Here is a 14,234-nt window from a genome sequence, read left to right on the forward strand (position 1 = left end):
GTCGTTTGCCCACTTTACGGGTTCTGCGTTCGAGAATGCTTTCGATGTCGTACACGTCGTCTTCTTTTTTGGTCACACGTTGTAACTCGGGCAAATGAAACGTTCCTTTGAGCACTTCTCCGTTCATGTCTTCCAATTTATAGACGGTAGGATGACGGCCATGCACTCGTCCAGTGACGCGAAACAATTCGGTCGTCCAGTTAGGTAAGTAACCTTTGTCGAAAGTGCGTTTGGTTTTGCCAATGCGCACCCAATCTCCTACGGCCAACTCTCCACTTTTCTTGGGGACAGCCCTCGTCGGGGACGTACCGAACAGGCGTTCGAACACCAGCACTTCGTTGTCGGGAGTCACGTCTTGCGGGGCACGTCCGATGCTTCGATGGTAAGATTGGTTGTACGCTTGCACCAGGTGCGGTAAGATGTCGATGTACTTCAGAGTGTGGTGATGCGTAAAATATTTCCACATGCGTTCTTTCAAAGTGCGTTGAAAACGTTCCACGATGCTGGCTTTGGTTTCGGGATTCTCGGTGGTAAAAAAATGAATGTCACGTTTCTTTAATTCTTTTTGGAAAGCTTGGTTCAGAAATTCGGTGCCTTTGTCCGTTTGCCATCGAAGAGGGTGACGACCGCTTTGTTTCAACACCCGTTGCAGGGCTCGCACTAACTCGCTGCTCGATTTGGAAGTCAAGGGCACGACCAGGCAAATTTGGAAAAGACGTCGATGACACAAAACAAATATTTGTAACCACGATTGTAGCTGGCCAAATGAGAGACATCGGCTAAATCGGCTTGCCATTGATGATCGATGCCTTCCACTTGGGTGCGACTTCTGGCAAACTTGCGTCGAATGGGTTTGTGTAAAGTGTAGGTAGCTTGTTCTTGTAACCATCGTTGCACTTGAGGTAAACGGAGACTTTTCAGTCGCGTTTTGGCAACACGATACAATTTTTGAACTCCTGCGTAACCTGCAGGATGGGAGGGATCGTAGTAAATGCTGGCTAAGACTTTTTCCATTTTTTATTTTTTGTGTTGGTGTGTTAATAAGTCACCCACTCTTCGGTGATGCTACTTTGGGTGGGTCGAAAGGGTGGTTTAGAAACGGATTTACGTGTCCGATGGGCTACGGGAGTAGAAGTCGAAGGTAGTGGTGGAGGTGGAGGTGGCAATGGAATGGCTTTGGTTTTCTTTTCTTTTTTCGGTTCTGGTTTCCCTTCTTTCTTTTTCACTTCTGTCGAAGGAGGAGTGGACATCATCTTTTTAACCCAAGCTTTCATTTCTTCTCGTTGGGGTGTGGGGGACGGGGTCAACAAGGATGCTGCAATCTTACTCGAAATGGGAGCTGCTGACGGTGTTTGAAACACTTCGCGCATCTCTTCTTCCTCAGGTCTTTGTGGGGTAGCATCTCTGGTGACCGTTGGGGATGGTATTGGTGGTGGTGGTGGTGGTAATGATGATGATGGTGCTGGACTTTTCATCAAGGTCTTAAAATCTTTCAGAGTGGGTAAAGCTGTTTCGTCTAAAGCTTTCTGGTGAAAGAGTTGCAGTCGTTGCAAGAGTTGACCGTACTTTTGCGATTTTTCTGTTTCGGACAAATCTTGGCGATCCATCAAGGATTGCAATTCGTGTTGTAACTGGGACATCTCGCTCAAATTGGGATTGGGAGGTAAATGCGGGGTGCGTTGTTCTTGCCACCGATGGTATTCCATCCATCGTTTGTAAGGCACTAAAGCTAGTTTTCGTCCTTCCATGGGGTTGTCAGGGGTCGATTCTGAGATCTTGGGACTTTCGAAGGCCTTTTTATCTTGCTCCCACCAGTCCTCCCAACATGGTTCCCAAGACTCCTTTCAGTATGGGGCCTAAAAAGAGAGGTAAAATGCCTCCACGTTGGACCAACATCTTCTTTTTTTGACGAATGGGAATTTTCTTTTGAACCATTTTCCGAAGAACGTGACGATGTTTGCCTAAGCATTGTTTCTGGTGTTTGGACAAAGGGATCGTGCCTTTCAAAACGTTCAAACAGCATTCGCACACGGTATCGATGACCTCTTTGGAGGCCGTTTGAATGAGTTTTTTCGTAGGGGTGGAGAAGCTTTGGACAGGACAGATAACAGGTCCCCATGTTTGGCTAAACGTGGTGGCAGTCCTTTCCTTTTCTTTCCTTGGGGTTTTCTGGAGGGTGACATCTTTGAGTCTTTAGGAGCACCTAAAAACACTGATACCCTACTCGGTCACAGGCCTTTTTTATACTGGAACGCGTCGCCATTGATTGTCTTTACGTCGTATCAGTTTGAGGACAGGCATGACACGTCGTGCAGGGGTACGTAACGGACTAAATCGAGCCAGTTCTTGCTTGGACAAATCCAGTAAACTTTGTAACATGCCCGATCTTTCATGGACTTTGATTTTGGGAGAAGGTACTTTGTGAGCAGCAGCCACTGCCGCTAAATTGGAGGGTCCTGCCACTGGGGAAGTTCTTTTGGGGGTCATCAACGGAGAAGTTCTTGGTGTGATCAACGTCTCCAAGTACTCTTCAGTTCCTGGTGACATCAACGGAGAAGTGGACAAACGTGAGGCTGCCGGAGACGCAGTCACCGCTGTGGCAGGTCGTGGTTTGCGAGTGTAAGGTTGCGTCCTAGCCGAAGTGCCTCTCTTGCGACTAGTTTTCTTCTGTGGACTTTTCTTTTTCTTGGGGCTTCTTTTCTTTTTCCGGGGTGGTGTCTGGTAAGAGGAGGGTCCCGCCACTGGAGAAGTTCTTCTCTTTGGGGTCTTTTTCTTTTTCTTCTTGGGACTTCGTTGGACTTTTGTCTTGGGGATAACTTTGGGGGCATTAGGATCCCATCTTAAGAGTGAGCGAATGATGACCCCTCCTAGAGTACCGCTCCCTCCAGGTTTCAAAATGATTTGTTTTTTTAGTTTGAGTGTCGATGCGGGGATCGGCCAGTTGGACCAAAGCGACTTTGTTTCGATCGAAAAAGCGTTGGGTTTGATGAGGAATCTGAATGATTCCTTGGAGTATTTGACGTGCTGTCACCGTGAACCATCGTAAGACTTCTTTGAGACTAGCTTCTAAGACACGAGCTCGTGTTTGTGGATCTTTTTCTCGACTGATGCCATACAAGGCACGAATCAATTTGACGGGAAGATGCGACTGAAGGGACGTCATGTTCACACTGTGTGAGACAGACGAAAAAGGGTCTGAGGTTTTTATAGATTTTTTTTCATGGGGAGTGAAATGAAGTCGAGGACGGAGACGTGTACAGGACAGGCCCTCCGTCTTGGCACCAGTGGTGAAACAAGTGGGTACGAAATCGCAAATCCTCGGGAGTCGTAGGTTTCAAATCGACGAGTAAATAGGCGTGTGGCGTTTGAGTGGCATCGTCGTACGCCTGAGTCAGCCAAGGCGTTCCTAACTGTTTGGCTAAGACTTGCACTTGCGATTTATCTCGAGGGCTTTTAAACAAGACCACGTAATGCGCATTGAGACTGATGGTGCGATGGGCTTTACTTTGTTGAAACAAATTTTGGGTGATGTAAACGACACTGGCATTACGGTGATGCCCTTTGCGTGTGAACCACAATTTAATTTCTTCTTCGTCTTCTCCTAACATGTCGTCGAAAATGACCAAATGGGTTTGACGGGAGTCAGAGACGATGCCGTCGTCTTCTTTAGGAATACCTTCCACAAACACGATGGAATCGCCTTGACTTTCTCGCAAGAGGCTGTACGCCGATTGCCGCTCTTTGTAACACCACACGATCCGTTGAGGGGGCCGATCAATCAAATGATGTTTATGTTCGATCAAACGTTTGACGAATTCGGTTTTGCCTGAACCGCTAGGTCCAGCAATGAGCATGTTAAAGGGATGGCGAAGATACAAAGTCTCCCAACTGGCACGATCTAAGTGTTCGTCGATGACTTTGACAGTGGAGGAAGAGGGAGCAGAGACAGTAGAGGTAGCCATGGTGTGAGAAATGTCACTTGTGACACGAAAAACAAACAAGACAAGAGTTTATATACTTTTTCAGAACACGTTTATTGAATGTTTTTTTTCAAACATGAATACGAAAGACAAAAATACATAAAAGCCAAAGGCTTAAGTACAAGGATAAAAGGCACATGATAACTATGAACGTGGAATAAACACAAGTGTCTGTAAAACAACCACATGTTTTGGGTAATGTTCTAACCAGTTCTATAGTAGGGGGTAAGGTCACACAAGTGTCCTCCCGAAAGGGTCTTTCAGGCCTGTCCACGACAGTCCTGTCCTGGGTGACGGGTTCTTCTGGCACCGTCACTAACACGGGTTGAAAAGTAACTTTTTTCCTTGAACAACTCTCGTGCATACTGGGCCACTTCTTGGGTCCAAGCCTCAAAACCCCATTCTTTCCAGGCACGGACATCTGTCCAATGGGGATGTAAGTCACAAGCTACACACACATCGTCATACACGTCTTGGGTAGCTAAAAGTTGACGAATCTTTTTTTCCTGTTGAGGTCGAGAAGTATCCAGATGAAAACGCAAGGCTTTGAGCAAAAGGAGTTTTTCGTGACCATTTAAGGCCATGGAGGTGGTAAGTACTGATCGTAAAGAGTCCACAAAGAATCGGCTGGTAAACGAAATCCCAGAAAACAAGTCACTAAGACACACACCACTTGTCGTCCCAAATTGAATGGATACAGTTCTTGTAATAATTGATGGTAATGATCCACGGTTTGAATATCTGTTGGATGACATGTGACATAAACCGTGGCATGGCAGCCTGTTTTTATATTCTCTTTTTTTCGGATGCAATAGACGTACTTTCTAGCCAGAGATCTTCGTTCTCCAGTAGGGAATCTAAATCTTGCATACTGTAACCGAAACGTCAGAGTTCGTTTAGAAGTTTCCTCTTCCGCTAAGTAGATTCCACGTAACAAATGTTGGTAATCCTTTACCTTGTCTTCCTCAATGTATTGCTGTAGGTGAATCTCGAAGTAACCATAATCATGAACATGTCGATCATTAGCGACCTCAAAGTTTTGAACAATGTCTGACCATTGAAAGAATTTCTGACGAATCAGTTCTCTTATACCATTCAGGTACCAGTGGTTAAAGATCTGGTGACGTAACGGATGCAATTGTTCTTTACGTTTCACTTGTATTTTGACCAGCTCTCGGTAAATCCTTTCTCTCAACTCCACAGGCAAAGCACGAATGTTCTCTTGTAAAGTATCCATAATTATATACACTGTTTTTTTGGAATCGTTGGGTGGTGACCAATAGCCTCGTTTACCTTTGTGCCTAATGTAATATCCACTCATAATCAATCTTCTTGTACTTTGGAACAGAACATAATTTAAAAACGGACGAATCACTTTGAGTTTGCGTTTCACTTGTATTTTGATCAGTTCTCGGTAAATGCGTTCTCTCAACTCCACAGGCAAAGCACGAATGTTCTCTAGCAAAGTATCCATGAATAGGTCATACTAAATCCTCTTCGGTCTGACACAAGAAATGTACTGTTTGCACAAACATGGTTTTACTTCAGTGTCGAATTTAAATCGTTGAGTCACTAATCTACACATTACAATTCGTTCAGAAGTTTCCTCTTTCACCAAGTTGACATTGTGTTCAAGATGTTGGTAATTCGTTAATTCTTCCTCTGGAATTCGATGCAGTACGTTTACAATGATGTAGGTAGAATCGTCCATACCAAACCAATCCTTTTTAAAACTAGAGGATCGTTCATCAATGTCTGTCCAATGGAACACTTTCAATTGAATCAATCCTTGTATAGCCTTCAGGTACCAGTGGTTCAAACACCGGTGACGTAAGGGATGCAATTGTTCTTTACGTTTCATTTGCATTTTGACCAGCTCTCGGTAAATGCGTTCTCTCAACTCCACAGGCAAAGCACGAATGTTCTCTTGTAAAGTATCCATGAACAAATTATTATGGTAAGAAGTTACTTCAATGTCTCGGTCCCACTAAGGGTAAGTAATGACAATTCGGTGACCATCGAGCATGTTCTACGTAGGCCGAATCTTGCGGTTCCCAGTGGTGAAGTGACACACCGCAACTGAAGCACTTGACTTTATCTCCTTCGCCCAAGTAGAAAAATCCGGCTCTGGCTAATTCTTCGGGGCTCGGTCCTCCCAGATACTTAGGCCATTTTCCTTTGAACGATTGAAGACGATTTTCAAAGTCACAGCATTCCGACAAACGCACAGGAAACGAATATTCGTTTTTCACAGGTTCGTTTCGATGAGGGTTGGGTGACAGGAACAGGAGTTTGCTCAGGGCTGGATGACATCCGTAGGGAGGTAAACGTGAAGGTGAACATTCCCCTTTAAAACGAAACCCAGTAAAATGTCCAAGAGGACGAGCGGCATCACTTTCGCATCCCTCAGGTTTGACACGCACAGCATCACTTTCCATGATAGGGGTAGGGACACTAAAGTTCCCATGATGCTTTACGGCATCGCTCAGGTCACAACGTACAGCATCGGTCCCATCGCAAGGCTCACAATCGCACTCGTCTGCAAACTCCGTTACGCAATTACAATGGTAACCACATGGACAATCGCAGTTTCCTTCCGGACATTTTCCGTCGCAATGCATGGGTCTTATCCATCCAATATTAGTTACACTAGAGGAAGATACAACTTTTTTACAATCCCCAAACTGGAACGATGCCTCTTTCAAAGTATTCATCTTGTTCGCTCGGTCTTGGTAGTCACAATGAACTATCGATCTTGCCTAGGGTTCCTTTTTTATATACAGACCAATACCGACGTGTCCATACGGTAAGGTGAAATGATTGGGAAGTCGCACTCGCTTCTGGTATACAATTTGATAGACTTTTTCCAAGGGTCGACTGACGATGTGGTGAGTGGGTAAACGTACAATCTTGTTCGGTTGATAGGTGGTCACTTTAAAGTTTCCATCCTCTCCCGATTGCAAGGCTTCTTTCAATACCCCAAAGTTGACCACACGACTGGTACGATAATTCAGAGTCAGTCCTTTCACTTTGCACTTCGTGTGCACTTCTCCTTGTTTGTCACCGTATTCGTAGCCGTAATTTTTGGGACCGCCACTGACGAAACTTAGAATCTTGTCGTCGGGATGCTCGTCTGTCCAGGCTCCTAAACGGTCTCCTTCGATGTTAGGGTGATGTTGAATCGGGTGATGGATGTAAATGCAACTGTCCGTGTCAAAGTACAGGACGCGTTCCTTTAACAGTTCTAAAGCTTCGTACAATTTTAAGCGAGCATGGGCTGTCACGTAAGCCGCAATGATGACATTTCCAAAAGGGTCGTCTTGTACAAAGTCCAGATCTTCTTCGTAATTGACCAAGATCAAATTCTCTCGAACGACGTCCACGTGTTTCATGTATTTGGTTTTGTCGTGAATCATCTGGAAGTAGCGGGAAGGTTCTGTCAAATATTCCGTCTTGGGTAAACACGGTCGTTGTGCCATTTTACCCCACAAGCAATTTAACATCACTTTGGCAAACGATCGCCTGCCTTCGTTTTTCTCGATGTGGTCTAAAGAGATGCCTTCTTGTTCATAGTATTTCTCTTTGAATTGTATTTGGTCTTCGGGAGTGTGACACCAGGAAGGATAGCCGCTGGCTTCTTGCTTCAGTTTCAAAAAGGCATCCACGTAGTCTGCGAAAATGCCTTTCTGCGTGGGATCACCCTTGTGGTATTGTTGTGTCTTGGGAAAGTGACAAATTTCGTACACTTCTAACAGTTGGTATCCCATGTCCAGAGCTTTGAACAATTCTACGCTGACCCAGGTTCCCGTCAAGGCCCGTTCTTCCTGGCTGTGCTGACAAGGTTGGTCTTGGTTGCACGTTTCGGCACAAGTACGGCACAAGGGAAACATCAGTTTGCCTTGACAATGGTGAGGTAAGACGGGATGGTAGAGGTTCGTGGGAGGCAAAACTTTGCACTTGATCAAGCCTTCGTATTGTCGAATGTTGACCAGGTCGATGTGTTCCGTCAGCAATTGCGGGTGCCCTACAGGAAAGCGACAATATTTGCACACGTAGGGATACAGCGAACACACGTCCAAGTATTTCATTTCTTCTCCTTTCTCTTCGTCGGCTTGGTACAGCAAACAGGTGGCATTGGTCCTTCCTCCGTACAAACTATCCCTTGGGTTCAGCGGGTCCATGAACTGGTAACTTTCCACGAGGCGTTTAAACTCGGAATCGGTTTTCATACGGTGATCGTACTCGTGTTCCCACATTTCCACCACTTGGTATCCTTGCTGTTCTAACTTTAGGCGACGCTGACAAGTGTCCTGGTACAAATCTTCCATGGTTCGTTGCAAAAACTGATTTTTGGTGCCACGGTCAGGGTAGCAGACGGGACATCCGTGAAATAAGCAACCGTTAAACTCGTACACGATCTTGGGGTTTTCTAAGTCCCAGCCATCGACCGAATACGTTCCGATGGTCTTTTCGCCCCCTCCGTTGCGGGCATGCTGAATCCACTTGTCTTCCTTGTCGCACAAGTAATGTAACCAACGTAGGGCTTTGACCGAGTATTGACGTTTGACATAGTGGGTCGTTTGAGGGCTGATGACAGCCACGGTGTTTTCAGGCATGAATCGTTGTCGATACACTAAGGAACACGCTTTGGCAATGGTGCAAGCTTCTTTCAAAGGATCGACCCCTCCGTGTTCCATGAACAGTTCTCGAAATTTTCCACAGCAACGCCGTAAAATGTCCACGTCGGAACGACAATACTTTAGCATTTCTTCCTGAAAGTCGAAAGGGTCCGAGGCGTGAGCCTGGTACCAAGCGTAGAAAGCTTCTCGTTGTTCGGTACGCATGTTGTCGGGGTCGTAATAGTGAGCCTCAGGTAAATGGGGTAGAACGGCGTGTTGATTGGCTTCCGTATTGAAAAAGTGTGGAAAGTACCCTTTAGCCATTTCTGTCATTCCAAACGTTTTAGGCATTCGACTCAAAGGCATGGCCAAATAGCTCATCGAATCTTTAAACTGTACTTGTCCCACTTGCATGAAAATGATTTTGGCTCCGTTCAAAGTCACTTTAGGACGTTCGGTGCCTTGTTCCGTATAGTACCTCAAAAGAAACTGTCCATCGTATCCGGAGAAATTGTGAGCCATCACCGTGGCATGACGATGACAATCTCCGTAAAGTTCGATCTCCTCTTGGCTCCACGTCTTGTCGATGGGGTCTAAGACCCATTGGGCAAAATCGTCTAGCGTCTTTGTTCCCCGAAAGATTTTTTCACGCCCTCCAGGAATCTTGCTGCAGTGAGGGCAATGACTGAAGATAGGTTCTTGAATGCACTTCTCGCACGCTCGATGAGCCACGCAGAAATTAGGGATGTGAATGCCAGTCTCTTGCATGCATTCGAAATCGAAAAAGATGAAATTGCCTTTCTTCTTGTGACCGTCCTCTTTCTCTGGTGGGGGTTGGTATTTTTGCACGTAACATTGGTGTTCCAAGTCCACGATGTGGTGACAAATGTGACATTTTTTCTTTCCTGAACATACGTGTGCCTTGGTATTATTGGTACGTATGACTTGTTCACACGTAGGGCACAATCTCAGGAGTTGACAAGCACATTTCTTCTGTGAACCTTGCGTTTTCAGATGTTGTTGGTAACAGGTAGGGCTGACAAACGTACGCAGACAAGTTGAACAAGGCACTGGTTCTTCGTTCAGACAGGGTGAAGAGGCCAAACATCCTGAGCATTTCGATCCACAATGCTTGTGTTGCTCTCGATTATTATAACCATGGTCACATTTCTCACAGTAATAACCGTATCCCAGGAATCCGGTGATACTGGTAATGGTATCGAAATGGTCATCGTGATGATAAACGTGAATGTATTTTCCGTCCTTAAAATCTTGCCCTCGAAACAACAGAGACCCGCGCACTTCTTGAGGGTACACTTTCAAGGTGTATCGTGGAGCTAGGGCATCTTGCAATTTTTGCATCTCAGGAATGCCACAGGGTGTGTCTTTGGACATGCCAGCTTGTCGTAACAGGAGTTCTGCTTCACTTCGTTGTTTGGCTCGGTCCGATTGTCGAATGTTCTCCCAGTCTCTTTTCCATTCTACCGTGTCGTTCTTGTTGGCATAGGTTCGTCCCACCACGATGGCACGGGCTAAACACATCTGGTCATGAGGATTGTGAATTTGGACAAGGCTACGCTTAATGCTGCGAAGGTCGTTCACCAATAACATCTTTCTGCGTCCGGTCCCTTGAGGAGGAGAGACGTGGGTCATGTCCAATGTGGCTTTTCCATCGGTGATGTCAAACTGGTCATTAGATTGTTGCACGTGTTGAATCTTGTCCATGACTTTGGAAGCGGTCAATTCTGCAGGGGTGCTAAACTCGATCCAAACAGGGGATTTCAAACCGTCGTGTTGTATGGAAAGTCTCAAGCGATCGTCTTCTTTGGGTTGACATTGCCGCTTGAGTGCAGTGAGCAAAGAATCCCACACTCCGGTGATGAACCCTTCTGCTTTCTCTAACGGTACTTCGGACTTGAAATCTTTAAACTTCACCGTGTATTTGTAAGCCGTGGTTCTAAATTTTCTAGAGGAGCGCTTTTCCGTCTCTCGAATGGAATAGTATTTTTCAGGGTTGACTAAGGGTGGTAAACTTGGTTTAGAGGTTTCAAATTCTGGTTCACTCATGTCCTCTTCAAAATCACTGGCATGAATTTGTGCCAAGATTTCAGCCCTGGTACGAGGCGATAGATCACGTTTCTGCCTCTTACTTTCTTCTTCTTCTTTCTTCTCGAATGAATTAGATCGTTTCATCTTGAAAGCAAAAAGTCAAATGACTCAAGTTCAAAAACCATGAGCTACTTTATAGTCATAGCAGACCAGCGTATATAAAAGGGTGTGTGTCTTATCCTTTCACTATTCATTTCACTCTCAAGCCGAGCACAACGATGGAAGAGACTAACCAGATGGAACGTTTCGTCAGAGCTTTGCGAGGGGTCATTAGAAAATTCTCTTCAGACCAGCCTACGGACTACTCTCCTTCCTTTCGAGATAAAAGTCAAGATACTTGCTATATCTGCCAGAAGAAAGGGCATTGGTCTTCAGAGTGTCCAGACCGTCAAAAAAGAACAAAAACAGGGGCTAAAAAAGACAAAAGTCAAGATACCTGTTATTATTGTAAAGAAAAAGGACATTGGTCTCCAGATTGCCCAAAAAAGAAACAAGAGGAGTCAGAAGAAAAGAGGGATTCTTCAGAAGAAGAGAGGGATTCTTCGGAAGAAGAGAGGGATTCTTCAGAGGGAGAAGAGGAAGAAAAAAGACAATTCTATTTACAAGAGGCAAAGAAACAGGAGAAGAAGAAAAGAAGAAGGGAAGAAAATGAGGAAAAGACGGTGAAGAAATTCAAAAAACAGAGAGACTAAACAAGGAGAAAGAAGAAGTAAATGAACTTTTTATTAAAGTGTTGTGTTGTGAATTGTGAATTGAATTGTAAAAAAATGGAGAAAAGAATAAATGAATGATATAAGGTAAGAGTCTTTGAGTTATGATTTTAAAATAAGAACGTACACTCACGCACTCATACACAGACACGTACTATAAGGGTAAAATGGGTGGGGTTTATTTTTGAGTTATTGGCAAATTGAAATTGTATTTCTTTTCGAGAAATGTGGGTGGCCCTGAAAAGGGCCTTTTTCTTCATGGTGAAGGGGTGAGTTTAACCAATCAACTTTAACTGCCTTATGCCTTTGCCACGGCCAAGGCCTACTTCTGAACTGCGTAATGTTGATGATTGGGTTGAAATCACTAAGGGTGGTACGGTAGGCTTAGTCACAGGGTTGACGTGTTTAGCTCGGGAAGGTCGTATTCTCTTCGGTCGTGATAAAGAAGTCTGATACATTTGTTTCAGACTTCTTAACTCCGCTAAAATGTCCAACAGTACCGTGACCGTTTGATTTTCACCCTCTTGTTTCTTTGCTGCTACTACTTCTTCTTTCTGTTGCTGCTGTTTTTTTTTCTTACCTCTTCTTCTTGCTGCTGTTGCTGTAGGAGAAAAACTTGTTCGGCTTCCTTTTGTCGTTGTATAAATTTCTCCAATTCTTCTTTCTGTCTCTGTCTAAAATTCTCCACTTGCGGTAATGAAGAAGGTAACGAAGGTTCCGGAACAAATTCTTGCGAGGAGAGAAAATCGACAAAATCCCAATTCACCTCTTCTGAAAGTAAGTCCGGGTTCCCTTGGGTGGTCTCCCCTGCTGGTGCACCCCATTGGATCGTTTTCTGAGTTTCCGTCATGTTGAATCACTGTCGCATAGATTGACTGCACACAAGCACTAGCGAATCTATATAGACTACGTGACGTCACAGACTGCTCTCTTCGGTTTGGATGCGGGCTGACTGAATTCTGTAACGCGTGTTAGGATTGGTGAATGAACTCAATCCGTTTCAATCCTTTCTGTCCCTATAAATAAGCGCAGTTCACTGCATTGATTCACCTATTGTCGGAGCCTCAACATGTGGACAGACGTTGAATCTTCAACCCTTGTGTCAACAATGATGTTCAGGACGGACATGCTCATGTATGTCCGATCCAAGTGGACCGTTGTCCACAGGACCAGCAGCAGCCTGTGGATAAGAAGAGTCTATATAGAGAGACAAGGTTGCCTCAAGAGGACTCTGATGTACGGCCCTGCTGTAAGACGAAGTTTGAGGATAAGAAGATGTCTCAAATGCCCTTTATGTTAAGGGCATATTAACATAAACCCAAAGGCCCTTTTCAGGGCCAGCCATATTTCTCGAAAAGAGATAGCCTTTCCATTGCCTACCCCTTTTTTTATTTTATTTTTTATTTTTTTTATGTTTCAATTTTACATAGACCCTATACAGTCCCAGGGGTTTTTGGCCATGTTAAATTTACATAGACCCTATATTGTCCCAGGGTTTTTGGCCATGTTAATTCCCATAGACCCTATATTGTCCCAGGGTTTTTGGCCATGTTAATTCCCATAGACCCTATATGTTCCCACGATTTTTCTCCATGTTAAATTTACATAGACCCTATATGTTCCCAAGGGTGTTTTTAATGATAAATCCCATAGACCCTATAAGATCCCCCTTCACTACTTTCACGTCCTCCAGGATTCTTGCTGCAGTGAGGGCAATGACTAAAGATAGGCTCCTGGATGCACTTCTCGCACGCTCGATGAGCCACGCAGAAATTAGGATTATGAATGCCGGTCTCTTGCATGCATTCAAAATAGAAAAAGATGAAATTGCCTTTCTTCTGGTCATCTTCCTCCTCTTGTTTGGAATGATATTTTTGAAAGTAGCATTCGTGTTTCAAGTCCACGATTTGGCGACAAATGTGACATCGTTTCTTCCCTCGACAAACGTGTAACTTGGCACTGTTGGTATGTCTGACTTGTCTACAAGTGGGACACAATCTCAGGAGTTGGCAAGCACTTTTTTGCTGTGAACATTGCGTCTTCAGATGTTGTTGGTCACAGGTTGGACTGACCAAAGTGCGCTGACAAGCAGGGCAATGCACTCGTTCTCGTCCTTCGTCAAGACAGGGTTGATAGGCCAAACATACCTCACATTTCGATCCACAATACTTGGGTTGCTCTCGATTGTTATAGCCATAGTCACATTTATCACCGTAATAACCGCATCCCAGGAATGGAGCGATACTGGTGATGGCATCAATATGTGCATCGTGATGATAGACGTGAATGTATTTTCCGTCATTGAATTTTTTTCCCCATGAAACAACAGAGGTCTTCGCACTTCTTGAGGGTGCACTTTCAAGGTGTAGCGTGGAACTTAGACGTCTTGCAATTTTTGCATTTCAGGAATGCCACAGGGTGTGCCTTTGGATAGCCCCGCTTGCTGTAACAGGAGTTCTGCTTGTCTTTGTTGCTTGGCTTGGTTCGATCGTCGAATGCTCTCCGAGGTTCTATTCCATTCTGCCGTGTCGTTCTTGTCGACATACGTTCGTCCCACCACGATGGCACTGGCTAAACACACCTGGTCTTGAGTGTTGTTAATTTGAAAGCGGCCTCTATGCTTGAGGCTAAGTTCGTCCACCAATAACACCTTTTTGCGTCCTGTCCCTTGGGGAAGATAAACGTGGGTCATGAACAGTGTCGCTTTTCCATCGTTGATGTGAAACTTGTCGTTGGATTGTTGCACGTGCTGAATCGTGTCGATGACTTTGGAAGGTGTCAATTCTACTGGGCTGCTAAACTCGATCCAAACGGGG

The sequence above is a fragment of the Sinohyriopsis cumingii genome, chromosome 11, assembly GCF_028554795.1.
Source record: "Sinohyriopsis cumingii isolate HCF-2022 chromosome 11, ASM2855479v2, whole genome shotgun sequence".
In the NCBI taxonomy this organism is placed as follows: Eukaryota; Metazoa; Mollusca; class Bivalvia; order Unionida; family Unionidae; genus Sinohyriopsis; species Sinohyriopsis cumingii.